This window comes from Ambystoma mexicanum, chromosome 10 (assembly GCF_040938575.1).
Source record: "Ambystoma mexicanum isolate Mex_15411 chromosome 10, UKY_AmexF1_1, whole genome shotgun sequence".
Lineage (NCBI taxonomy): Eukaryota > Metazoa > Chordata > Amphibia > Caudata > Ambystomatidae > Ambystoma > Ambystoma mexicanum.
In genome coordinates this window covers 988,278,669-988,296,736 of record NC_090932.1, presented here as the reverse complement: position 1 = coordinate 988,296,736, position 18,068 = coordinate 988,278,669, and positions in this window count along the sequence as shown.

Here is an 18,068-nt window from a genome sequence, read left to right as displayed (position 1 = left end):
CATTTTGTGTGATGTCACCAGCCCTAATGCTAAACCGAACTACTTTGAATGCACTCTCAAACCCCACAATATCACAAAACACAACATCACAAATAACCCATGGCTGTATCCCTGCTTTTTAATTCAGAGAGGATACCGATTCTTAAAAAAACATATGGTCCTTCTTCTAAACTGGAGCATTGCAATAGGTCTGTCACGGTACGCTATAAAACCACCTTCCGGGACCTAAGCTAGTGCTTAGACACAGGTATACAGCTCTTCATCCGTAAACTAAGCTGACTGCCTAGAAACAGGTATACATAAATAATGTATCTGTAAACTAAGCTAACCACCTAGAAACAGGTATAGATAGATAAGTCTTCCGTAACCTAGTTAAGTGCCTAGGTACAGGTAGCTATACAAAATTGATTTGTAAACTACCTAATGCCTAGGAACAGGTGTACTTCATAAATAACACACAAACAAAACAACAATGTCCCTCCTTAATATTTTTCAGATGACTGGATCTTTACTTACACACCACAGATCCATTGAAGCTCTCTGGCACTGTCTCTCTCACTATCTGCCACTCTGCTGTCTGGTCTGCTTAGGAACCCACAGGGATTTCTCCAAGGTGGCTCCTGATAACCTTCTCAATATCCATCTATGGTTTTTAATCCGATGCATGTGGGTCACGATGCATCCCTTCAGGGACATGGCTCAGAGAATGGTTTAATTGGCAGGGGTCTTAGCAACTATCCTCTGCTACCACCTGAATTAAGGCAGGGGAATTCGTAATTTCCCGAATTACTAGCAAGAGGAACTGGGCCAAGGAAATCCCTTGCACCAAAAACAGAAGAGTCCAGCCATGCGAAAAATGTTGACGGTCTTTATTCAAAACCAAACAACGGAGATTGAGACATGAACAATGCAACATTCTCCAGTGTGCTCTCTCATCAATCACAAGTCTGTCATCCTGTTGTAATGCTCTGTGATGTCACAAAATAAAGATACACCCAAAAATCCAAAGAGGGATCAGGATTGGTTAGTTAGATGGTCTACATATCTATTATATAAGGAGTTAGTATATCGACTGTTGATACATATCTGGTGGCTCCTCCTGCGACCACCTCTTAAATATTGTAACTAAACATTTCAGGTTAGTGTGTTGTAATTGGGCATATCAACACAGCGTGAGCTTAGCGTGGGTGGTGGATAGGGATTGGTCAAGAGGAGCCACCACCTCTTAAATATTGTAACTAAACATTTCAGGTTAGTGTGTTGTAATTGGGCATATCAACACAGTTTGAGCTTAGCGTGGGTGGTGGATAGGGATTGGTCAAAGAGGTTCTTTTCAGCCTTGGAGCTTAGGAAAGTTACCAAGACAAGAGCAACTATTCAAGGTGGTGCGAACAGCCCTGAAGGTGCTGCATGTTCTCAACACATTACCATCTCTGATCCTCTAGATCTTGAGGTGGCTTTAAACCTGGTATTACTTTTGTATCACCCTGTCTTCGGTTGGATGGGAACAGCCACCTTATCCTGGCTCTAATGAATAGACTCTATCTCCCAGGTTCAGATTGTGTGTCCAGGGACAACCAATTTGATTTTTCCGCAGGTGCCCTATCTCTTCTGTAAACTTGAAACTGTCCTTCTCTCGATGTCCTTGGCAAGGCTTAGCACAGTGGCTGCACTGGAAGCCTGCTCGGAGCATTTCTGCAGGATCAGCCTGTCAGCTCCTCTCTGTATCTTCGAGTCCTATCAGCTCTTTCCATTCACTCCAATGTAATAGTGGCTTCCATCTTAATTTACATGGCTCCCCATGTAAATTGTGTTTAAACATCATCAAGCATTTCATATGTATTCCTTTGCAACTTGCGGTTTCCGCATAGCAAAAGTGTGTCAGTCCTCTATCTAAGTGAGTCACAAGCATGCTCTTTGTGTCTATCAGCAATTAATCTAAATGCCTGCGTAGCTCCGTGCAGGGATGCCTATGTCCTTCATGTCTAACGTATCTGTAATGTATTATAATTTGTGATGTCATCAGCTTTCTTCGAGGTTACAGTCAGTTGATTTGCTCCATCAATTTCAGGCTCGTCTCTTCTAAGACATCATCAGGATAACATCTGAATGGCTACCTTAGTGAATAGTGTTTCTCCAGCACAGGGTCTGGCATGGATTCACATGCTCATGAATATTTCCCATCGTCAGGCTGGGAAAAGAAAAAAAAGTTTCAGTTTTGCTTCTAAACTGTCTTTCTCCTATCAACCAATCACTGAGCTCTGGGTCATACTGCCCCCAGCCAATGACTGCCCTCTACCTTAGCCCCTGCTCTGGAAGCGATCTTCAGATTTTTACCACACATTCAAGTGTTGGGAGTCCTTGTGCTTCGCTCTTCAAGCTTTTTGCTGCGTTGTTCACTTTTTGAGAGTTAAACTCTATTTTTCGGTCATTCGAGACTGTGTGCGCCATCGACCATCTTTCCGACTAACATGGACCTGTTTTTCTGATTTTTCTATGCCCCTCAAGGGCTGTTTTCATTGAGTGTTCTTCTTGGAGGCTCCCAGAAGATCCTTCAGGCCTACACTGCGTGGATCATGTCGGAAGGGAAGAAGGACTGCACTTCAAGCTTTGCTCCGACTGCGGTTTGCAGAATGTATGCAGAGACAACAAGCATTCCCAGTGTCTGTACTGTCTGCACTCGACACATAAGGAGGAGGATTGTGTGATTTTCCGTGGCTTCTCGTTGTGCACGTTGAAGGATCAGCACCAACGGTTGGAATTGTGGCTGCAAGCCAAGGCCCCAGCACTGGATGGTACCCTGGGGCATGCCTCTCCCAGATCCAGGAAACCTAAGTGGGCTTCTAAGTCCTTTGAGAATGCTCCACACATGGGGGCCCAACACAAGGACAAGCACCACAAGTCTGCTTCCGTCGGGGGCATCGCTGCTGCGAGTCCCGCGACAGTCAGGGTTGGATCGTCATCCCCATCCACATCGATCTCCAGTCATCGCTCTGTTTCTTCATCCAAGAGAAAGTCGGAAAACCCGGGTAAACTGAGGGAGAACCTGGAGAAGACCTGGCAGGAGAAGGCCAAGCAGGGAATGATGTCTGGCCTACCCGTGACAGAGAGGAGACAAGGTGTCTGACCCGGCCCTCCAAGGAGAAGGCCAAACAGGACACGGTGCCCGACACGGACGTGAAGGTCAAGGCCAAGCAGGACAAGGGGTCCTTTCCATGCAGGCCTAGGTGCACGAGGCAAAGTCGTCACCCTCCCTCGAGGTGGTGGTGTCGTTGCTTTCGAAGGCTGTAGGGGCGGAACGGCATGGTGCCCCAGTGATGGCAAGTGTGTCTCTTCCTCCCAGGGGGGAGGCCTTGAGCTAACCGGTTGAGAATACCCCACAAAAGGGGATGCCGGACCTCAGCCCGCGGCCAAATCCTCAGGACCCGAAGAAGGAGGGGTGATGTGGGCCTTCAAGGCAGAGACATTTTTTCAGCTGATGAAGATGAAGTCGTTTCCAAGACGATGGTGGCAGTGATGATTACGGCTGAGACACTGTCAATGGAGTCGACAACAAGGGGCCCCAGGATGATGAGGGCCCAGACCCTACTCCTATGCCGCAGATACTGCCTCAAGACCTTTCACTGGACATCCCCTCAACCCTTCACACTCTTGTGTCCGAGATATAGAGGAGGATGCCGACGACCACAACACTCGCACCACCGGCAGCGCCGGTGCCGGCCATCCCGTTGACACTGGGAGAACCACCGGCCAAGAAGAGGAGGAGGCATTTTACACCTCCACGTCAACCATAGCCCACCTCTCCACTGCCCCTTTCCCCCCAAGGGAGACCGAGTCAGACACAGCGACGACGGGCATGGATGACGACAGCAGGATGGTGGACCTCCCATCGCCAATGCCAGAACCTCTCCTCCGGACAAGACAGAATCTTTCCATGCTATGATCGCCCAAGCATCAGAGCTTTTCCAGCTCATGTCAGAGGAAAAGAAGAAGGAAGGCTTCTTATATCAGTGCTGGGAGGTGAAGAGGAAGACGATCCTTCCTGTCCCACTCCTGGACGACGTTTGGGATGAAGGGCTGGCTCTGATGAAAAACCACTCTACAGCCCCGGCAAAGAGAGACCAGCTGGAAAAGAAGTACAGGCTGCCAGACTCTGCACCCAAGTGCTTGCAGTCTCATCCGTCACTGAACTTGGTGGTCTCGGTAGCCACCAGGAAGAAATTGTCGAGTTTGATGTCTTCTGTGTCATCCACCCCCCGGACATTAAAGGGAAGGTATTGGATTCAATGGTTAGAAGGGTTATCCACTCAGCAGCAAAGGTGAAGGACACCAATGCCCTCGCATTCATGGACAGATACGACTGGGAGCTGTGGTTTAAGCTGGCTCCACTCATGGACATCCTCCCTGACGACAAGCGAGTTGAGGCTTCGGAGATCCTTCAAGAAGGCGAGGTGGTGTCGGATCATGCCATCACAGTGGCCATGGACATTGCGGATGCAGGGTTCCGCCAAATGGGAAACGGCATCTGACTGCGCCATCGTGGCTCGCTGAAGGCCACCAACTTTAGGCAGGAGGTCCAGACAATGGTTTTGGACAGGCTCTTTGATGGGGACAACCTGTTCGGCTGTGGATGAATCCCTCCAGGCCATCAGGGCGCACAGAGAGACGGAATGTGCCCTGGACATACTGCAACAATGACGACTGTCCTTTCATTCCTTAGGAGGGAAGTCTAGCCGGTCTTTGAGGGGCTTTGGTGGGAGCTCATCCTCTTACTGCCAGCTCTCTCGCTCCTCTACCCAGGAAGCTAACAGGGGCCATTCCAGGGCCTTCGGATCGGATGCCGTCTTTGTCAGGGCCCGCAAGGTGGCCTGTCGACCTCCAAGCAAGATTTAACTGGCCAGGAGATCGGGCCCCCACCCATGCACCCCAGTGGGAATCCAGCTGGTGAACTTCTTCAGCATGTGGAAGACCATCTCCACCGACCATCTCCATATCATCGTTGTACCTCGAGGACGCTTACTTCTACGTCCACATCCACAAAGGATACCGCAAGTTTCTTCGCTTTGCCGTTCAAGGGAAGAATTACCAAATCAAGGATCTCCCTTTATAACTGATGTCGGCTCCCAGAGTCTTCACCAAGAGCCTGGTGCTGGATTCAGCCCATCTACAACTGCGTGGGATCAACGTGTACCCCTATCTGGATGACTGGCTCAACAGGGCCGGGTCGAAGGACATTGCCGTCAACCTCACAGCGAGGACCGTCCGGCTGCAGATGGAAATGGGGTTCTCTGTGAATTAAGCAAAATAATTTTTGACTCCATCGCAGGACAACCTGTCCCTGGGTTCCAGACTCGACAAGGTGGCCTGCCTAGCGTCACCGTCAGAGAGGATATCGGCCATCCTATGCAAAGTGCAACGGCTGTTGTCACTCAGAGTAACCAAGGTGAGGACGATCAAGTCTCTTATCGGCATGATGTTATCATGCATATACTTGATCCGGCTCTGCAGTTTGCGGATGTTCCCTCTACAGGAGTTCCTCAACGCCCATTTTGCCCAGGTGCCTGGAGACCTCCAATACAGGATTGAGCTCGATGAGGAGTTCCATCCGGCGATACGGTGGTGGGGTGTATGCTCCAATATCGCCAGGGACATGGATTTCCAGAGCTTCCCATACCAACAGATGGTCACGACGGATGCTTCCCTGGAAGGATGGGGAGCCAACATTAGATGCCTTCATGCCAGAGGACTGTGGCTGCCGGAGGAAAAGACGTTGCACATCAATGTCCTGGAGCTACGGGCGATGTTTTGGGCCCTCAAGTTGTTCCTGCCATTCCTTAAGGGCAAGGTGGTGAAGGCCTTCATGGACAATACCACCACAATGTTTTACATTCGGAAACAGGGGGTCACCAGATCCTCAGCTCTCTTCAAACAGGCATAGGACTTATGGCACTGGGCCATTGCCCAGGGGATGTTTCTCATCTCTTTTCACCTGGCAGGAGTAAAGACACCATTGACAACTCTCTCAGCAGGGAGCTGCGCTCTTGCCATGAGTGGGAGCTTTGGCAACACCAAGTGGACAGCCCTTTCTTCAAATGGGGCAGTCCCCAGATTGCAAAGGAAAAAAGGGGCGTTGGGGCGGGCACCGCTAAGGTTGTCTTAAGTTCTCATAACTATTCGTTATTTAGAGCATGGGATTAATGGAGTCACCAAGTAAACCAATATACACTATACTGGGAAGACACGAAATTGAGTAATGTCTGATGAGAAAAAATTGTCATCAGTCCTTGGGTCGCCAATTGTAGTAAAGACTACTAATGGATGTTGTAGCAATTTATATTTTGAGGATGAATATATTATGAACTTAATTTAATCAGAATGTTAGCTGTTCCAGCTATTGCTGAAAAGAAAATATCCCCACCAATTATTCTTGTCATAGGAGATTTTTTAATTCATCAAATAGGAAGAAGCAGAAATGGTGTGCCAATGCATTTCAGACCTATACCTTGTCCTTCATCAGGCCAAATTTCTGCATGTGTGTATATCGTAGTCAATTATTCATCACAGTGATGTATCAATTTCGATCACATAATAATGCCTTTATCTCCTGGGGTGAAATGTATCACACATTGACCACTGGTTTCCACATCAGATCACCTTTGAACTACTTGTGCTCAGCTATGTATCTGAGTGTGCATGTTGATATAGGAAGAAAAATCATGTGTAATGCAAATTGCGTTTAAAGGCACACATGTTATGTTTTTTAAGGATATCCCTCCATGTTGGAACCGCTATAATAGTCCTCTCTTTTAAATATTACACATATCTTCTTGTTGTATTGGGGGTTACAATGAGTGTCAAAAGTGCGCGCTGATCTTGATGCCTCGGATACATATGTATCAGCTCTTTGTGGGAATGGTGCACGGTCGCAGATGGAACCGCCTAATGGCACATGGAGATAGCGAAGATGCCGCTGTCTTGATCCAGCCGCAGACAGCTCCGGAACCGCAGTCCCCAGATTGACCTGTTTGTGACGGCGATGAATACCAAGTGCCGGAGGATCGCCAGCAGATTTCCCCACCCAGGGACCATGGTGGACGCATTCTCATTCACTTGGGAAGCCCTTTTTCTGTATGCATTCCCTCCGTTGCCATTGTTTCTTCAAGTCATCAATCAACTCAGACGGTACTGGTGCAAGATGATACTCGTCACACCAGTGTGGCAGAGGCAGATCTGGTACCCAGACCTTCTCAGCATGCCCCCCGTCAAGCTGACAGTGGTCGTAGATCTTCTTGCCAGGGAAGGAGGTGCAATTCTGGACCACGACCTGGGGTGTCACTGAACCTGAAAGCCTGGCTCCTGCAGCGCTAGAATAGGGTGGCTACAATCTTCTGGTGGACTGCAAAGAGATTCTCGCCAAGGCCAGAGCGTCATCTACCTTGAAATGCTAGAGACGCAACTGGAAGCGCTTTACTATCTGGTGACGTGCACAGAAGATTGACAATCTCTGGGTCACGGCTCCTCAGATATTGCTGTATCTACCATCATTGGCTAAATCGGGGTTAGCGGACGCCTTCATCAAGATTCATCTGGCGGCTATTTCCCGCTACACCAGATACCCAGGATGGTCTTCTCTGTGGTCGCACCATCTGGTCAAGGAATTCATCAAGGGCCTGTTCCGCTCATTCCCCCCCCCGGTGAAGGGTCTGGCCCCGGTGTGGGAGCTCAATGTGGTGCTGACTAGGCTTATGGGGGCTCCATTCAAACCTATGCATTCAGCTTCTCTCAAGTTTCTGTTTTGGAAGACAGCTTTCCTTGTGGCCATCACCTCTGCAAGACATGTTTGTGAGATACGGAACCTATCATGCAAGCAGCCTTATTAGAATGTTCACGAGATGAGGGTGGTGCTGTGGAGGCACCCCTCTTTCACGCCCAATGCACTGTGAATTTCACCTCAGTGAGCCCTTGGTGTTACCTGTGTTTTTTCTGACGCCTTCATCGCCGGCTGAAAGGACTTTGCACTCACTGGATGTGGCTAGAACGCTGAAGTTTTATGTGGCCCGCACAAAGAGTTTCCAGAAAGCTTCTCTGCTTTTTGTGAACTTTGGGCCTGTGAACAATGGGAAGGCCCTGTCCAAGGCTTCCATTTCCAGGTGGCCCTCCGGCTGTATCACCCACTGTCACCAGTTGGCAAACCGACCACTGCCAGGCCATCTGAGAGCCCATTCTACCAGAGCTATAGCTGCTACAACAGCGTTTCTATCTGTTGTGCCCCTGATGGACACCTGCAGGTGCAGGGCTGCTACGTCGAGGTTGACGCACTGCTTTACAAAATTCTACTGTGTCGACATGGATTCAAGGGAGGAGTCCAGTGTCGGCCAAGCATTGCTGCACAACCTGTTCGCTTGATGGTGAGCCTGGTGAGGAGGAAAGAGATTGCTTCTGTTGAGCCTTGCCCCTCCTGTGGTTGTGTATGTGTTTACTGCTGCGTATTCTTTATTCATGAGCATGTAAATACATGCCAGACCCCATGCTGGATATGGATCAAGTTATTTACTTGTAACTGTTGTTCTTCAGCATGGGTCTGGCATGGAGTCACATGTGAACCCTCCCGCCTGCCCCTCTGCGGCTCTTCTCTTGATTTTACTGCCACTTTACGTGCTACCAAATCTGAAGATGGCTGCCAGAGGTGGGGCTTAGGTACAGGGCAGTCACTGGATGGGGACAGTATGACCCAGAGCTCAGTGATTGGTTTATAGGAGAAAGACAGTTTAGAAACGAAACTGATAATGTTTTTTCTTTTACTAAGTATTCCCAGCCTGACGACAGGGAATATTCAGGAGCATGTGAATCCATGCCAGACCCCATGCTGGAGAACAACAGTTACAGGTAAGTACCTTGTTCCTTCTCACACCAGTGATACATCAACAATGGGGAGGAGGGACCAAGGAACGATATTCACCTTTCATTTCGCTGCTGCCAAGATGAGAGTATGATAGATGCAACAAGGGCCGCGTTTAGGTCTACCTCTCAAACCACATGATTCTCCTTGACAGACTGAACTCCCTTGGAATACGAGATTCAGTTCTTACCTGGATTGCCTCATTTATTACTAATAAACAGCAAATCACCCATCTCTCACGTTCCTCTCCACTGCATGCTCAGTGAACACTGGAGTACCCCAGGGCACCTGCCTGTCACCCTTTCTCTTCAACCCCAACATGACACCCTGCCCAGCATCATTCGCTCACACAACCTCACCTGCTATAACTATGCATATGAATCACAAATCATCTTAAGAAATCCTAAATCAATCACCTACCCTCACCTTGACGTAGCAGCATTTTTCGCAGACATTGACCACTGGATGACCACTAACCATTTCCTTCAGAACCCAGGGAAAACAGAGATCGTGCTATGCAGCCAAAATGTTCTGTTCCCCTAACCGACTCGCTGGCCACCCTTATTCAACCACCCCCTCCTTGACTACCACCACTTTCAAACACCCTGGCTGCACAATGGACTCGGACCTAAATCTGTCTCACCTCATCAACAAAGCATCCAAATCCTGTAATTTCTATGTTAAGCTTCTGAAAATCATCTTACCGCAACAACTCCAACAGATTGGCTGCAATTATGTCCATGGTAATTTCCAGGCTTGCCTGTGCGAACTCCCTTTATGCGAGTGCACCGGCCTACCTTATAAACAAACTCCAAAGAGTAAAAAATTTGGCTGCCAGACTACTTCTGGCACAGGGACAGAGGGACCACATCTCACCTGCTCTCCGCACCCTACACTGGCTCCCAATTGTATGCAGGGCAACCTTCAAAATCCTATGTATTACCCACCGAGCGGTGCAATAAGCAGGCGCCGAATACATACAAGAAAAGATTACACCTTACCATCCAACTCACACCCTCAGGTCAAGTACTGCCCTCTTACTAGTGGTCCCCACCTCCACTTTGGACAGCATCTGAGGGTCTGTCTACTCAACCCAGGTGCCAACTTTGTGGAACTCACTGGCTCCCCACATTAGACACAACAAAGATTACATGGCTTTCCGGAAGGCACTCAAAATCTGGCTCATCCCTTAAAACACTCAAGGGAATGCCCTCACCACTCGAATTACCACTATGACCAATACATAGTGTGGTAACCCATTCAATATGGGCCCTTTAATAGGCTCTCAAGCCAGACGATATCTACCTAAAATATCTGGAGCCTCTGCCCCAGACTTGAAACACGAATCATAGTAGCACCTATGTACATGACAAAGTGAATCATTGCCTTCTTCCACCAGGAATACCATACACTCTGAGGCCTAGAGATATCTATCTCCAATAATCTGGATTGACTCTACTAGACTAATAACCCATGCACTAATAGCAATGATGAGCTTCATCTTGGCCATACAAATATGCACTACGCTATCAGTCCAAATTATGTCCAGGCTTGCTAATCCTATTCATCTGGAAATCCTTGAGCAGGGTGTTACACTGTATTCGTATAATACCACCTTGTTATGAATATTGGCCTAAGCCCATTCATGTTGCACAGAATATCGGGTTCGAAATGCTCCGATTTCTGATCAACTTCGCCGTCATTTTAAGAATTATCCGCCATTTTGATTTTAGCTCTTGCTTTGTGTCCTAAAATGGTGGACTGTGTTTTCAACTACAGCCGAGCCGAACAACCTTTTAGTTGTGTCAACATTTAGGCTCACCGAGAGCAGACTGTTTGTTCTGTGCAAAGAAGCCTTGTGACTCGTATGAACTGCAATCCAAGTGTTGTCTGTGCTCACAAGCCTCATCCTCATATAAACAGCGGAAAAATGTAGAGCAAACTCAAACCGTGTGCTTTGGTTGTAATATATTGTGTTCTCTCTTGAAGCTAGGCTTACTTTGAGCCGGAGACCCAATAGTGCCATTGTATCTTCATGGACAAACTTGTTAATCTGTTAAATAATATTGTCATATTTGTCACGTAAACTGGGCACAAACCCTAGCATGTAAATTATTAGTTTGTAGAAGGGCTGGACAATGATTGGAATAATGTATAAAAGAGCCAGCATTAAGATGTCCAGCACTCTCACCCCTCACTGTGTCTGCTGGTGCACACTGCAAGGTGTTGGGAACCAGATAGCTATCTGTTTTGCTTTGAATTATGTACAGAAATAAAGATATTTGTATCTTTTGACCCGTGATTGGCGTATTTCATTTTGTGATACTAAGTCTCGATATTTCTTTGGTCTTTCAGATGGAGCCCAAATAGGGACCCTCAAGGTTGATGTCTCTTCGCTGAAAAGAAGACGCGGCTATTGGACCGGGATCGGAGAGTGAGAAAAAGGGGGCCCCTATGTACGAGACACAACACCTTGACAGTACTATACAACCTGATCACTGAACGGTGAGCACACGGTTCGAGAGAGCATCTTGACGAGGGTCCCTATATCGAGGCGGGCTCTTTGGAGAAATCGCCAACCACAAGGATCATTTGTAATCCGATCAGACCTCCTTTGTCTTTGAAGTCAGGTGAGTCGTGCCCCGATTCCTAACAATCTTGATATTAGTTGCAGATTTGTTCTCATGAGTACAAACAACACCAGGTAACGCCATTGTTCTGACATGCCTGGGAAATTGTCTGCCTGATTCAGGGGTTTATTCTGCAGAGACAGACAATCTTTGGGGTGTGGCCAACCACTGTCACCTGTTGGATCACTGGCTTGTTTAATGTACTGTATGTACAGCCTCAACAGTATTGTATTTAATGATATTTGGCACAAACAAACTAGACATGCTTCCGAATTTCAGTGGCCAGTTCATGGTAGTTCTGAAATTGCTTGTATAGAGTACTTCGAGTCTGTATTGTTGAAGAAAAAGGCTAGGCCTGCAGCGTTTGATGTGATTAAGGATTGGAGAAAAGAAGCTATGCAACAACTTAAGAGTAAAGAGAAACACACATGTCAACATATGTCTAACACTGAAAAAGCATTATTGTATGATCAGCAGAAACAGCCAGAATCTATTAGAAGTATGGATAGGGCTTTTCAACTTGGAGTATAGAAAATATATCCGTCTCAGGATTTTCATACCTCAGACGAGCTAATCGATAAACTATTGAATGAGCCTAGGACTGTTGCCACTGCACCACCTCCTTATGTGACTCTCCCTATTGTTTTACCTCTTCCCGCTGTTGCACCTCCTCCTCTTGTTGTTCCTTTTCCTCCCATTGTTGCTTATCCTCCAGTTGTTGCTCCTCTTCCTGTCGTTGTTTCCCATTCGGCATCCTCACCTTTACCGACAGTTGCTGTTCCCTTAATTCCTTCTTTACCGCTAGTGTAAAGAAGGTAGTGGCTCCAATGCCTATTGTTCAAGATTTGTCCAAACATTCTTTTCCAAATGGTTCTGCTCCACTTGTAGCGATTGAAGGGGCAAGTGCTGATTCAAGAATAGCGACTCGTGGTACAGTATCTAAAGCTAGAAAAAGATAATTTTATGCATGGGCTATGAAATATATAGAAGAAGATGAAAAAATAGCTGTCTTAACTGCGATTTCTGACCAAGAAAGTATTCCCGAACAGCATATTTTGATAGAGCAGATGGAAATGCATTTGGCTGACATTTGGAGTGATTTGATGGACATGAATGTTCCACAGGGGTTGAGGGATTTGAATGTCCTAGTTCACTCAAGGGACAATGCAGAGAACGTACATGAGCATGTTGACAGGGTTTTTGAGTTTAAGAGGGAGTTAGAATGGTTACCAAATGATGAAATAGATGGTAATAGAGTGTAAGCCTCATATGTGCAGAAACTATTTCTTCCTTCTTGTAAACCAATGAGAGAAGAGACACGTATTTGCACAAGAGACTCGCTTAGATGGATTTCAGATGTTTCAATTCCTCCCATTGAAGTATATGACACGTTTAGTCAGTATGCTCCATCAATGCAAAGGAAAGTGTTGTAGGTAATGGTAGAGTACCTACAGGATGAGTTTATGAAGAAAAAGGTTTGTTGTCACGCAGATTTGATGGTCATTTATAAGAGAGCATTTTCACCCAATAATACTTTGTCACTTGATTTAGCTTTGTTGCTTAATGAACGTTCAGAATTGTCTACTTCTCAATTGCCGATGAGGGAGATTCCTCCGACATTCGTTCCTAAAGTAGAAATTCCAGCTCATGCTGCGACAGGCGCAGCTGCCACTACTGTTGAAGCTCATTATGTCTCACAGTTTGTTCATGTTCCATTTTCTAGACAGGAAGTGAATACCATTAGACAAACGATTTCAGATATCAGGAAGAATTCAACAGGATTTTATGAAGAAATCGAATCTGTCTTGCATTTGTCAGTTTTCACGCTGAGTGATATAGACTTGTTGTTCCCTGTGATCCTACCTGCTGATTTATGGAATCAGATTAGAACTGTAAATGATCAGGCAGGGCTGGGTGACACATGGGTTAACTTGGTACGGATAGATGGAGAAAAGAATGCTGGTGAGAAACTGCCACAGGTGATATTGACACTGCCAGACAGAATAGTAACTAAATTGAAAATGTTGGTTCCAGAGAGAAGAACAGTTTGGGACAAGCTTACAGCTTGCACCCAGGGGGAACTATGAGGGTGCTACCAAATTATTTGATTGGTTCGAACAAGTGTTTTCAGATTTCAGTGGTCAGGACTTTAGTACCAAATCTGGAAAAAGGCTGTTTGTAGACAAAGTTGTGCGTGGATTCTTTCCTGATATCCAATCACAAATTATGACTTCCGAAAGTGCCTGGCAAGCTAAATCTCATTCTGAAGTATTGCATATGTCTCAGTATTATGAGAATAGGGTCAATACTGAAAAAGAGAAGATAGAATAGAAGAAGGGAGACTTGAAGACAAAAGCTTTGCTGCAGCAAATAGTAAAAGGAACCAGAGGTGGGAATATAGAGTTTAGAGGTCAATTTGCACCACAGAGTAATGTGCAAATGGGTCCTGTATACGTGAACCAATGTGCTTATTGCAGACAAGCAGGTTATTGGTGAGCACAATGCCTGATCCTTCAGCAGCGATAGAATAACACATATGTTACCATGGGTAGATGATCCAGAGGCCATCCTGGGATAGGGGGTCCTGGTAGAAGTCAGTTTGCTCAGAACCAACAGTCATTTTCACAGGATAGTCAGCAGCATAGTGTTAATAAAGGGAACATTTTTTATAATGCTTTGACTGTCTATTTTTCTGAGGATCTTGCATTTGATGATGTACTGTTCCGTTAGGACAGCCCGAAGCAGAGTCGGGAACCAGTATCTATTCCTGTCGATCAGAAAGGGCCCTACCTTGAGATGAAGGTCGGGAATAGGAAGTATCTATTTTTGATAACTAGAGGAGCACAGAAGTGTTCTTTTGATCATTTACGGGTTCCAGATATTCCACTGTCAGGGCAGAACAACATTTCTGTAGGGTTCTCTGGTACGCCAGTGGTTAGTCCCTTTCTCAGCTGGTACCGATTTCACTGCGGCCATTCACCGATTCCTGTCCATTGCTTTGATGAAGAATTGTGGCAAAATTTTATTGGGGTTGAATCTGTTGAAAGAATTGAATGCTGTAATTCTCTGTTCTCCGGATGGAGTGCATTTAACGATTTCACCTCAACAAACTTCTGTTTCACAATTCTTGACTAGGGCTTTACCGACTGAATTGCATAAGGTTCCAGCATATATATGGGCGGTTGACAATAATGACGTTGGTATTTTGCACATTGAGCCTGTTAAAATTGTATTGAAACCAGGTGGTAAACCTGGTAAACGTATTTCACAGTATAAGATTTCAATTGATGGTGAACAAACTTTAAAGAGTATAGTTTCTGATTTTGAACATCAAGGAGTGATTGAGGAAATTACAGGAAGTTTGTGTAATAGTCGATTCTACCGGTGTATAAGAAAGGGGATAATACGTTTCCTTTTCGTTTTATTATTGATTTGCATGCTATCAATAAGATAGTTGCTCCACAATTTCCGATTGTGCCTGATGTGACTACTATATTGACAATGATTCCAGCTTCAGCTACTCATTTGAGTGTTGTGGATCTAAAGAATGCTTTCTTTTGTATCCCTGTACATGTTGACAGTAGATATTTGTTCGCATTCACCCTGGGGAACACTCGTTTACATTTACTCATCTGCCATAAGGGTACACTGAGAGTCCAAACATTTATAGTAGAGCTTTGAAGGAACAGCTTGGTACACTTGACTTGCCTTCCACTTGCACGTTGTTGCAGTAAGTTGACGATCTTCTTTTAGCTGCAGATTCAGAATTTGCTTGCAAGGGGGGCACCATGTTGCTGTTTATCCATCTAGCAGAACATGGGCATAAGGCTTAATTAAAAAAAGTTTCAATATTGTCGACAGGAGGTTGCATATTTAGGCTATCTCCTGTCACAGGAGGGGAGAAGACTGACACCTGAACAGATACAAAGCATCTCTAGCATGTCTGTCCCAAATACACAAAAGAAGGTCAGAGCCTTGATAGGCATGTCTTCATACTATAGACAGTGGATCCCTAAATGTTCATTAATGATAAAAACCAATGTTGGCATTGACAAAGAAGGGCATTTCTTTGCCTTTACCATGGAACATGGATTGCCAGAAATCTTTTGATCTGCTCAAGGCTGTGTTGTGTTCAGCACCAGTTTTCAGACAAGGCCTCTGTGTTGTATGTGCATGAATGTGATGAATGCACTTTGGCTGTGTGAATGCAGGAGCATGGAGGAAAGAATAGACTGTGCTGTTATTTTTCCTCCACGCTTGCCCTGTTGCATGCGCTTTGCAGAGATATTTGAGAGCCATTGCTGCTGCCGCTGCATCTGTAAATCAATGTGAGGGTAGGGTTCTGGGTCACTCCTTAACTGTTATGGTAGACCTGTAGATGTTCTATTAAACAGAACACAAACACAACATCTCACATCAGCACGATTAACAAGATACAAGCTGATACTATTTGCACCACATATCCAAATTAAGAGATGTTGCTCATTAAATCTGGCCGAACTATTGCCTCTTCCGCAAGAAATTGCTTGCAGTGATGAGATGTCACATGACTGCCTCTATACCACAGAAAAAGAGACCAAGGGCAGAATTGATTTAATAGATACACCATTAAAAGATCCACAAGGGGAGCTGTTTTGCGATGGCTCCTGCTTTAAACTTCCAGATGTTACCTCCACTGCTGCTTACGCAATCACTACATTTACCACTATTGTGGAAACCAAAAGAATTCTGCATAACTTCGTGCAGGCCGCAGAGATTATTGCATTGACTCGAGCTTGTGAACTTTCCGAAGGGCTTAGTGTGAATATATTTACAGATAGTCAGTATGCCTTTGGGTGATTCACAACTTCGGTCAATTATGGGCAGAGAGAGGTTTCCTGACCTCACATGGAACTAATATACAACATGGTACTCTGATAGTTTGGCTACTTTCAGCACTCGCGCCTCCTACCCAGTTAGCAATAATGAAGTGCACAGCACACCAGAAAGTAACAGATGATGTGGGGAGAGGAAGCACTTTTGCTGACAGAATAGCCAAACAGACTTCCACCGATTTGCATTCCAATATGCATATAACAAAAGAGGTCACTAACATTTGTGAAATAGACGTAGGAATTGGTTGCATAAAAGACATTCAGGCTGATGCCACTCCAGACCAACTTAAACAGTGTGCTGAGGGTTCAGCAAGTTTAGATGATGAAGGTTGTTGGGTAGATAATGGAGAACAAAAATGAATGCTGCCCGATTCTTATGTCACTGTTATGGTCATGATGGCTCATGGTCCAACTCACATACGTGTCAAAAAGATTTGTAAATTGTTAGAACTTGTCTGGGTTAATGTAAATATTTTGAAAACTGCTGAGCGTTTTGCCCAATATTGCATGGCATGCTTACAGCATAATGTTGGGAGAGGTACATTGACACTGATGGGTATTTTTGGTCACCCCTTTATGCCTTTTGAGGTTATACACTTTGATTTCATTGAAATGGAGCGTTGTCAGAATTACAAGTATGTTCTAGTAGTTATTTGATCTTTCAGTAAATGGGTCAAAGCTTTTCCTTTAAAAGATGCCACAGCTATGACGATGGCAAAAACCATGCTGAAGGAATATTTTTCTAGGTTTGGTTTGCCAAGAGTCATTTGGTCGGACAATGGTCCACATTTTAGTGCTGTTTTTATCCTGCAAGTATGCGCGGGATTACAGATCAATAAACTGTTCCATTCGGCCAGACACGCTCAGAGTGCCGGACTTGTAGAACGCCACAACGGTCTATTAAAGAATAAGATAGTGAAGATCTGTGCAAATAGCAATTTGAAATGGCCAGATTCCTTATCGATAGCTCTATTGTCCATGCGGACAACCGCGCATTCTAAAACAGGGCTCACTCCCTATGAGATAATCATGGGGGACCAGCCAATATTTGGAATGTACATAAACCCAAGCAGCTAAAAGATGTGGAGCATTTGCTCCTTTCTGAGTACTGTGACCAGTTAACTCAAAACTTGTATTTGATTTATCAACAGGTGTCAGAAGCCCTCCCAGTAATATACAAGAGTCCAGGTCATCGACTCCGACCTGGCTACTGGGTCTCGTTAAATCATTTGAAAGAGCCTCTTGTCTCGCACCTCGCTGGAGAGGACCGTACCAAGTACTCTTGGCCATGCAGACCGCTGTATGAGTGGAAGGGAAACAACACTGGTTCCACGCAACGCACATCAAGAAGATACCTTTTCCTATGCACCACGACAAAGGGGAAGAGAAGGAGATTGTTCACTCTGATGCTCACCACAAGCCTGTTTTGTCTACGTAAATCCTTCCTGAGCCCGTGGGGCCTGGGGAGACTGCTGGTTTGCCTTCAAATTCTTCTGTGTCTATTTCTGCACCATTGAGCAATCTTGCTTCTGCTTCATCACTTCCTTCAGGAAGCGACAAAACTTTGTTTGCAGATCACACCGTACCTGCAGTCTTGAGGTACAATCTGCGTCCGGGATACTGGACATACAGTACAGCATTGGCTGTGCCCACAAGGAATCATTG